Source organism: Quercus lobata, chromosome 2 (assembly GCF_001633185.2).
Source record: "Quercus lobata isolate SW786 chromosome 2, ValleyOak3.0 Primary Assembly, whole genome shotgun sequence".
NCBI classification, from domain to species: Eukaryota; Viridiplantae; Streptophyta; class Magnoliopsida; order Fagales; family Fagaceae; genus Quercus; species Quercus lobata.
In genome coordinates, this window is record NC_044905.1 from 17,381,197 (window position 1) to 17,391,644 (window position 10,448).

A 10,448-nucleotide genomic window follows, 5' to 3' on the forward strand; every position below is an offset into this window, starting at 1 on the left:
TTTTGTTTTGGTAATCGATACAGTTCTTTTGCTTTTTTACGTTCTTCTTCTTCAGTCTATACTTTCCTTCTTTCTTTTTTGTTCCGATCCTCTCCTTGCATGTTCTTCTTTCAGTTTATATACCACCCTTTGCATTCCATTCTCACCACACATGTGTAGGTTGGGTTTGGAGGATTTCTTTCTATCCCATCTAGCACCTCCTGGAACTTCCTATGGGCAGCTGTAAGGCTGCCTCTGTACTGTTCAGGTATCACCTCCACATTAATGCGGCCAGAGAGTTGGTTGAGAGGTAATTAATGCGGAGACAGCTGTAATTATAGATATTTGTTTGCCTTTTCTTTCTTACCCTTGGTCTGTTATCCTATCTTCAGTGGTGACATAATTCCGAGGTTTAGTTGTAACAAGACCGCGTCCTGATCGTCCTCGGACGCATACTGCCGAGGAGTATGGCGTCCTCGGACGAATACAGAACTCTACTTTCGTGATATTGACTACCACCCTCCCTCGGTAATTACCCTTATGACCTGACTTGGCCTCCTTGGAAGGATATGCATCCTCGGATGGGCCATAGGCCCCACGATCTTGACCTTAATGGGCCTGTTGTTTGACTGGTCCCCACATCTATATTGAGATGGATGCTGAGTTTATTGTACAGCTTGTTTCAAGGCCTTCAATGGTTAATCTAATGCTTGAACCCCTTTTATCTGAATGTAGGAACTTGATTCAGACTTTCCCTAACTCCTTGGTGGTGCATGTGTTCAGGGAAGCGAATGGCTACGCTAACCAGCAAGGATGGGAGCTGAACTTATTGTAACTGATTTTCTTTTTTTGTTTAAACCACCGGATGTGGTGGATGAGATGCTGGCTAGTGATAAAGCTGGCATTGTTTTTTGTAATAGACTTGTTGTTCGTTAGTTAATGCAATGCACCGTTTACCAAAAAATAAAAAAAATAAAAAATAAAAAATAAAATTTAAACAAAATAATAAAAGCATCTTTTTATATTATGGAATGTCAGTGGATTATGAACCCCTAGAATTTTTGGTTTAGACAATTTTAAATACATGGCACAAATATGGAAATATCCGTTATTATTTTACTTTGTAAGCCTTTAAACACATAAAAAATCCTTCTTCTTCTTTTTTTATTAACCATTTCAACAATCCTAGTTTAAGCTATATATAGGCACAAATGATGGAAAGTTATTTTTCTACAAGATATATATATAGACACACACAATTCTATGTTGTTAGTTTTATTGTGATTAATTTTTATCAACATTTTAATACACCAATGTGGTTTTTTTTAAGGAGAAAATTTATTCAACGTTAAGAAACGTCATCAATTGAGCTAATTAAAATTCACTACATTTATAACATATTGCATCTTTAATAACCTTACCTTTTATTAATTAAACTCTTTAAGAGAACAACTTTTGCTACCAACTAAGCTACAAAAATCATTCTCAAAAAAAAAAAAAAAAAAAATCATCTAGCTCCTTGATGGTTTGTTATTGTCATTATTATTATTTGGGGTAGAAGTTATTGTTGTCATTATCAGTTTGATAAACAGGTCATATTGATGGATGTGTGGAGTGGGGTTAGAACATATAAGTATTGAACTGGATCAGCTATATCAGCAGCCGACATGAGACACAATTAAATTATCAATTGAGCAATTGTCCTTATCAATCATTGGAGATTTTTGTCTAGAATGCACGTGCCCATCTTTCAACTTTAAAATTGAAACCAGCAAAAACGTACTTGATTTATAATATATATGGCTTTAAGATTTTTGGAAAGTGAAAATAAGAATCTCAAAGTATTTACATGCTTTACAAACTAAGAGGAAAGTGTTGAAAAAGTTAAGAGATTATTTAGTGAGAGGTCTAAATTTGCAACGGAATACTAATGGTTTTTAACAACTAATCAGCTTTATTAATAAATAATAAGGGACTTACTCAACAAAAATGTTTTAATTAAATATAAGTAAATACAATAAATTTTAAAAAAATAATACAAAGCTTTCTCAAATCTAAAAATTAAAATTTATTAAAACAAATAAAATTCCTTTTAACTATAACAACACAATGTTATAGATAAAGCATTCCAAAGCTTGGATTTTGTGAAATGTACTATTAAAATCTTGAGCATGACGAGGAAAATACTTATTGAAAATGACAAGATTATTTCATTTCATGCTCATACAATATTCTAAAAATTTCATGAAACTTGAAATGTTTGAATTTATGACATGTCTTTTTTAAGTCCGTTAAGCCTACCACTTGGGTGTTCCTAAAGAAACATTGAATATGAAATTAAAACATTAATATAGCCTAGAATATAGCATGATTCCTTCCAACCAAGTTTATTTATATCCTCTCTCTAAAAAAAAAATAAACGGTTTATTTATATCAATTTCTTTAAAAAAAAGTTTTTATTTATTTATTCTTATATCAGTGATGTCATACGAGTAATCTCATAAATACCTTCGAATAATATTTATAACAGTAATGTCATAAATTCTTTGATGAAGAAATTTCAAATGAAAGTACTATAAACAAACAAAACATCTTTTTCATTTTCTTATTATTATTATTATTATTATTATTATTTTTTATATCAGGGATGTCATACTCGTAATCTCTTATAAATACCTTTGAATAATATTTATAACAATAATGTCATAAATTCTTTGATGAAGAAATTTCAAATGAAAGTACTATAAACAAACAAAACATCTTTTTCATTTCTTTTTATTAAGTTATAAGTTTTATTGATGAGAAGAATCAATCCATCAAAGTATACAAGGGTATACTAGATTTTTTTTTTTTTTTTTTTTAATAGATGAATGGCATATCTACTATCTATGATTACAATGATCCATAAAATCTTGTCAATCATAAAAAAAAAAGGGACATGCTCTTGCAATATGCATCCACTCCAATAATTTCTGGGAAAAATTTGTCTTCACTTTCTAGAATAGACTACTCACTCCCCTCAAAAGTTCTAAAATTCCTTTTGCATCAAACACGTGCTCTTACAATAGTGGGCTAGATGGAAATATTTTTACACTGCAATAGCACTTAGAACAGATTATATAAAGACGTATAAACACACAACACATATAATATTTACAAGGAACCCACTCCCAACCTTTATTACTTAATCTCAAGTACAAAGGAAACTATTTTACAACCCTTGAGAATTACACAGAATTTTCCCAAGGTCAAATACACTCTGCTGTTGACACCCCCAACAGCCTTAGGGTTAAATACACATAATTAACTGCTATGACAGTTACTGCCTAGTAATTGCTTGGGTCTTGGACAATTTGCCACTTGTGTTCTAACTTAGGACACCTTCAATTGATGCTGTCTTGTCCTGCTCTCGACATTTCCAGCCTTTACACAGCAGGTCTGATCATTAGGAAAACTAGGAATTGCTTGGTAACTGATTAGTAACTACCACTACACATACTGCACATGCACAACCCATGTCTCAGCAGACCATGGGGCCTCTGCCCATCCTCTAGTAGCCCACACAATATGTTCTCACATGTTTTGGGAGGCTTGGGCCATGCTCAATGCCTCCCATCAGCACTATAGCTCACACAGCATGCCCACATGTAGCACATAAAGTAATTGCCATTAGCCCACTAGCACTTGTCCATGCATTTAGCCAGCCCTTACTAGCCCAATGCCTTGCACACAACATTTAATTATCATAGCAGTCCAGCCCTGCCTTTTACTCAAGCCACTAAGCCCACACACAAGAAACCAACAACTAAGCCACTAATGTCATGCACCACCACATAAGGTCAGCACCACCTGCTGCTGCCCATTATTAAAATCCATCTGTGCCCACCATGAACCTCCTCTGCCATGGAGCCATGCCTTGCACTCAAGCCACTAAGCCCGCACACAAAAAACCAACAATTAAGCCACCAATGCCATGCACCACCACATAGGGTTAGCACTTCTTGCTGCTACCCATCATCAAAATTCATCTCTGCCCACCATGGCCCTCTTTTGCTATGGCCTTGGGGCATCATGTGGAGCAAGGTGCCTCCACATGCTGCTCCCTCATCCCCGCTCATCAATCCAACTCAAGTAGGGAAACTGGACAGGTCCCCCTCAAAGAGCCCTTAGGAGCATCACTAGTCTAGCATGAGGAGTCATGAGTATGTTGAGAAAACATGAGGCCAAGTGATTGGCCCAATGCTGCCCAAACACCCTCATTCCTCATGCCATCATTAGCAACAAGTAAAGCTCCTAACAGTGTGGTTGGTTAGACTGGCTTATATTGCATATTTTAAATAAATAAATAAACAAACAAACAAACTGTAAGGACACAATTTTTAGCGACCCACGGATGGGCTCGTATGTAAATGGGCCCGAACAATACAATTTGTAGAGAGTGGGTTTGGAAAGGCTGGACTTTGGTCGTTGGGCGACGGTTCGGTCGGGATTTTCATGGAAGCCGGTATGAAGGTGGGTTTGGCCTGTATGGCTAAGCCTTACACGGATATGGTGTGAGGATCTATCTCCTCGGAATTAGTCCGAGGAGCGTCTCGTCCTTGTCATCCCTCTTCTTTATGAGTTCCTTCTTCTTATTTCTCCTGGTTCCTGGGCCGATCCCTTTGTCAATGCCACGAGCTTCCTTTTTATACTAGTATTTCCTTCCCATTCTTCACCTACGTGTCTGTCTCTCCTTGGTCGGGGTGGTTACTTGTCTTGTCAATCCTCACATCAGAGTGGTTGGGAAGAGCTGGATAGCATGATATGAGTATGGGTTTGTCAGGCAATGGGCTCCACATTAAGGTGCTGGCAGCCTTCTCCCCTGCGTTGTTCCTGTACCGAATCTGTCCTTTTCCTGGGGCGTTTTATGAGATGTCAGGCGTAAAGTTGTCCTCGGCCACATCCTTGGGCCTTCAAGGAGCTTTTACTGTGTCCCTGACAATAGGGCTCCCCGGCCTGGGCTTTGGGCCCTTAATGTGAAATGGGCCGGGATTCCAAATTTCAGGCCCCACACAAACAATTAGAAAAAAGAAAAAGAAAAAAGAAGAATTTAAGTTTACTATTAGGATTAAGGAATAGGGTTTTCTTTTGATGTAGTCTTAGGCTCTTGGTGAGATAGAAATCTAACGTGAGAATTGAGATTCTCAATTTCTCTTACCCATGAGCAATAAACAACGCTATTCTTTTTTTCATACATGGAATGATTTATATGTGTGCACGTATAGTATGATTCAATTTTTAAAGATTTTTAAAATCACCACCAACCACCTCACTGAATCACACCTAATTGCCCCCACCCCCCCCTCCCCCCCCGGCGCCCGGCGGCCCCCTTTAATTACTCAAATTGATCGATTCAGTGATCATTGGTGGCAATGGGTTTAGGTTGGTCTGGTCACTTTTTTGTTCACTCCTAAATATGTCTAATTATATGTGTGTGTATATATATATATATAAAATGAATATTAATGGTTCGACGTATAGTATAATATAAGCAATGCAGATAATTTGAGGAAAATGAATATACTTCTAGCTAGCTAGTTTGTGTTGTATGTGTAAGTGAGATGAGGACTCATTTTCTCTTGCATTGCCATTTCGCGAGAGAATAGTGGGATATGGTTTTTGATTTATTTGAGTTCATGGTTGATGCCTAAAGAGGTTCTTGGTTTACTAGCATGTTGGCAAGATAATTTTGAGATGGCAAGATAATTTTGGGAAGCAAAAAAAAAACATAATATATATGGAAGGTTATTTGACTTATTTCCCACTACTTGATGTGGTGTGTTTGATGCAAAAGGAATTCTAGAACTTTTGAGGGGAGTGAGTAGTCTATTCTAGAAAGTGAAGACAAATTTTTTTTAGAAATTATTTGAGTGGATGCATATTGTAAAAGCATATCCCTTTTTTCATGATTGACAAGATTTTATGGATCATTGTAATCGTAAAGTGTAGATATGCCATTCATCTAAAAAAAAAATCTAGTATACCCTTGTATACTTTGATGCATTGGTTCTTCTCATCAATAGAACTTATCACTTACTAAAAAAAAATGAAAAAGATGTTTTGTTTGTTTATAGTACTTTCATTTGAAATTTCTTCATCAAAGAATTTATGACATTACTGTTATAAATCTCTATCACAGGGAATTTGAAACAATCCTCAATGGGCTCAGAGATTGCAAGGTGGCAAAAAACACGTGGGGTCGACTGGGGATTAACCCTACTAGTAGTTTCTATGAGGGAAATCTCCAATATTGGATGGAGAAGAACTATAAAGATAATGTGTGTCCGGTGAACAACTACCACCCATGGAGAATTATTTTCCCCTTCGCTATATGGCTTCAGTGGAAGCATAGGAACAATGTGATTTTTAGGAATCGACCCATTCAATCCAATGTCTACAATGATACCCTATTTAGTGCTTTGAAATTCCAGCACTGTGTTCTCAACCCCAAGCACACGGGCATCAAAAAGGTATTGAGAGTCAGATGGGAAAAACCTTAGCCTGGTTGGGTGTGTCTAAACACAGATGAATCAACAATTGGAAACCCCGGTAGGGCGGGGTGTGGAGGTATTATCAGGAATGATCACAAGGAATGGATCGGGGGCTTCTCCAGGAGCATAGTCCTCACCACTAGCTTTATTTCAACAAGAAAGAAGAACTAATAATTTAAAAGTTTTCGCATTGCAAATGCAACGATAGTGAAAAATTATTATCCCTGATCATGCTTTGGTCCTCCATATAATATAAAAATATTTTCTTATAAAGGATAAACAAAGATTAATAGAAGACATTATTTCAAATAATTTATAATTTATGGTAAAATTTCAAGCTTAACATATGTTTTTAGATTTGAATTGCTTCTTCTACCATCAAATAAAAACTTTTTGGGAAAGCTATATTTATATTTTATTCATATTTCGTTTTTTTTGTTTATATGTCTTTGTTAAAAGTTAAAACGTTGATAGTTTAGCATGTAATTCAAAAAAAGAAAAAAAGGGATATTTTGCTTTAGCGTATGATAGCCACAAATTTGAAGTTTTGGATAAAGTGGAAACAATAATAAATAAGGAAAGAGAAAATATTAGTATTAATTATGTAATAAAGTAAAAAATAATAACATTTAATAATGCTTTTTTTAACAGTTAAATCTATTAAAAATCTATGATATAAAAAATGTATAACTTTATAAGAGTTATGCTAGATGTAATTTGAATCTATCTTTCACCTTCTCTCTATATATATATATATATATATAAATAATGTGCGGGTATTCACAGTTAAAGTTGCAAATAGAATAGATTTCACTTTTTTGGTTTATGACTTTTTGGGTCAATTCATCAAAAAAAAAAAAAAAAGACTTTTTGGGTCAATAAAAATATTATTGGCACTATTAAGAGAACCTTTACAGATTAATCTGGCACCTTCTCGACCCACATGTGAGGGGGGTCTACACAAAAGTGTTTCACTCTTTTGACTCTTCCCCATAATATTCCAAGGTATCTTCCAAGCAGTAATTCTTCTACTGGGTTAAATGCTTCTAATCATACAAGTTCTATGCCAAGGTGTGGCTAACAATCTTCGTTGTAAATGAAAGAAACAGGAAGATCACGTCGTCTAAAAGTTATTGATCCCAAACTTCATTTGTTAAAGCCAAACTTAATTTTTCTTTTTCTACAATATGGGCTTTTGCCGATTCGTCTGAGCCGGCGTACATGGGTTAAGGAATATTTTTTTAATTCACTTCAACGTTTTGGAGTTTAGAAATCCCCAATTCAATCCATGACAATTGTAAAACCAACCCAATCTTATAATAGGGATTGGTTTGTGTTGTTGTTGAGTTGAGGCCATTTTGTTAGACCTAATAAAATAATGGAGTTTTCGTTTAACAATTTAAACACATTATTTTAGAAATGATTGCAGTTTAAAGAATTGTGCATAATATTCCATCTTCATAAAAATTAAGTCTCAAAATCCAAAATAAATCCTGGAAGGTGACGGGCCTGGAATTTGCATTGGATATAGGCCGAATTATCTTGGAAGGAGACTTTGAAATCCTCATCAAGGCTCTTAAGACTGGCTGCGGCTCCTTGGCCCAATCTGGACATATCGCAACTGATATACACTACCTTGTCTGTGAACAATATATAGTACCTTGCTTCTTTGTTCACAAATTTATGTTTTTCTCATATAGCATTGTAATTTTGTAGCTCACTCACTTGTGAGAAGAGTAATTCTCATCTCTCAATTGTTAGTCTGAATGGAGGATGTATCATCAAATCTTAAATCTAAACTTTAGGCTGATTTGAACAGCCTTAGTTAATAATAAGTATTGTTTTTTCTTTCTACCTTTTCAGTCCAAAAAAGAAAAAAAAATTGTTTCTTCTTTAAAAAAAAAAAAAAAAATCCAAACTAAATCAAACTAACATATTTAAAATTTATTTTCTTAAACTATTAATAGCCTGGGTCGATTCAAGTCAGAGACATAACCAAGATTTCATCTTTGGGGGATTAAAGTATGGAACTTAATAGCCCATTAAAAAATATTTCATTTTGATGGTGAAACCTAGTTTTGACAAAATTCATAGTTGGAAAAGTCAAAAAATGTAATTGGTTGAGAGGTTTCCAATGTAAAGGAGGAAAGGTGCCAGTTAGACCCCTGTTAGCTGTTAGGAAGATTCAAGTCTATGACTCTTTGGTGCCCAGCACTACTAGTGACTCCCTGTTGGGTATATTTTAAAATTAATTGGGTATGTTCAAAACTTAAGCCCATAATATTTTGTTGTAAAGCCCAAGCCCATGCTCTAGAATTTCCTTGGCTGGCGTGGGAATTTTTGGCAGCAAACAAAACCCTCAACCATCTCATATTTCCTTATAAACATTGTCCGCCGCACCTTCCCCTATTTTGTAGAAAATACATAGTAGCAACATCAATGGGAAAGGAAATTTCCTTTATTTTTGCCTTTTCCTTTTTCACTCTAATCATCTTTATCTACTTCCTTTTTTTTTTTTTTTTTTTTTTTTAGAGCTCTAAGACTATCAAATTTTTATTTTTGCATATATGATATTAGTTAAAAATAATAAAACATATATTACTTTTGATACTCTAGCTAATTTGTTTCTGTTGAAAATTTTCTTTAGGGCATTTGTGACGAGTTCGAAACTCTATTTGTGAGTGCACATTAATAGAGTTGCCGTTGTATCCTGGAGAGTGACCGCTTGATCCATTTGCACTGACAATTCATTCCAGTGGGGGCGAAATCCCTTCTTAAGGACAGTGGATTTAGTTCCGTGCCTCGGTGATAAGTTTTACTTAATCCTTAATTTTATACGCTTTCATACTTGTCTATTTTGCTTATAAGTTAATTTGAGCATATCTTGTTTTATTGATATATTATTGATATTGCTTTGTAACTTTGTTAATCAATTTGGACAATTTTCCAAACTATACTTCCAACACTCCCATCCAGTTGCAAAAGGATGTTGTAGATGATTTATGTGTTAATGGATTTTCAGGTTCAAACGAGATATGGGACTTGAAAGCAAGAAGGAGATATTATCCTTGATCTGTTAAGTTTGTTAGTCATTCCATGTACATTACATTCAATATTTATACACACACACAAATTACCCAAATAAACACTATACTTAAAAAGTACTTATTACAAAATGGAAAGTACATAAAAATTCATTGATTATAAATCATTTCCCTTCAAATTCTCCTAAATTGGGGGAGTTTTGTAACCCCAACTCCAAGCCCCCTTAAATCTTTCATCTCCTCTCCTTACAAAAATAACTAATCATGGGAAATGAAATCTCCTCTCATCTCCTCTAATGCTCTAACCATTGCAAACATATTTTTATTTTTATTTTTTTAAGGAGAGGAGGCGAAGTGGAGGGGGGGTGTTAACTCTTAAGCTTTAAAGTTTAAAGTCGTAAACCCTCACATTTTTTTTTTTGGTGGTCCTAAATCCTAACTTGAAAGTATAGTTTTAAAAACCAGACTGGTCAAAGAACCGAAAAGAGGAGTGGTTCTCGGTTTTATGGTTTGATCGGTGCTAAATTGATGGTCAAACTAGTGATGTCATAAATCAATAAATAATAATTTTAAAAATAAATATATAGTAATTTTATTACTAATAATAGTTAAAAATATACAAACAAATTTATGTGAGTTTTCACATCTTGTATTTAGAAAATAAAAATAAAAATATTAAAATTACAAAATCAATAATTCTGAAAACATAATATTTAGTGATACTTTTCTTTAGGTTTAATTGTTTTTTCTCAAAATTCTAAAGATGGTCCATCATATATGTTTAAATGTAGTCATAAAAAGAAAAAATTAATAATATATATACATATATACATATACATACATATATATATATATATATTATGAATTCATTTTAAAGGAAAATTAAGTGAATTTT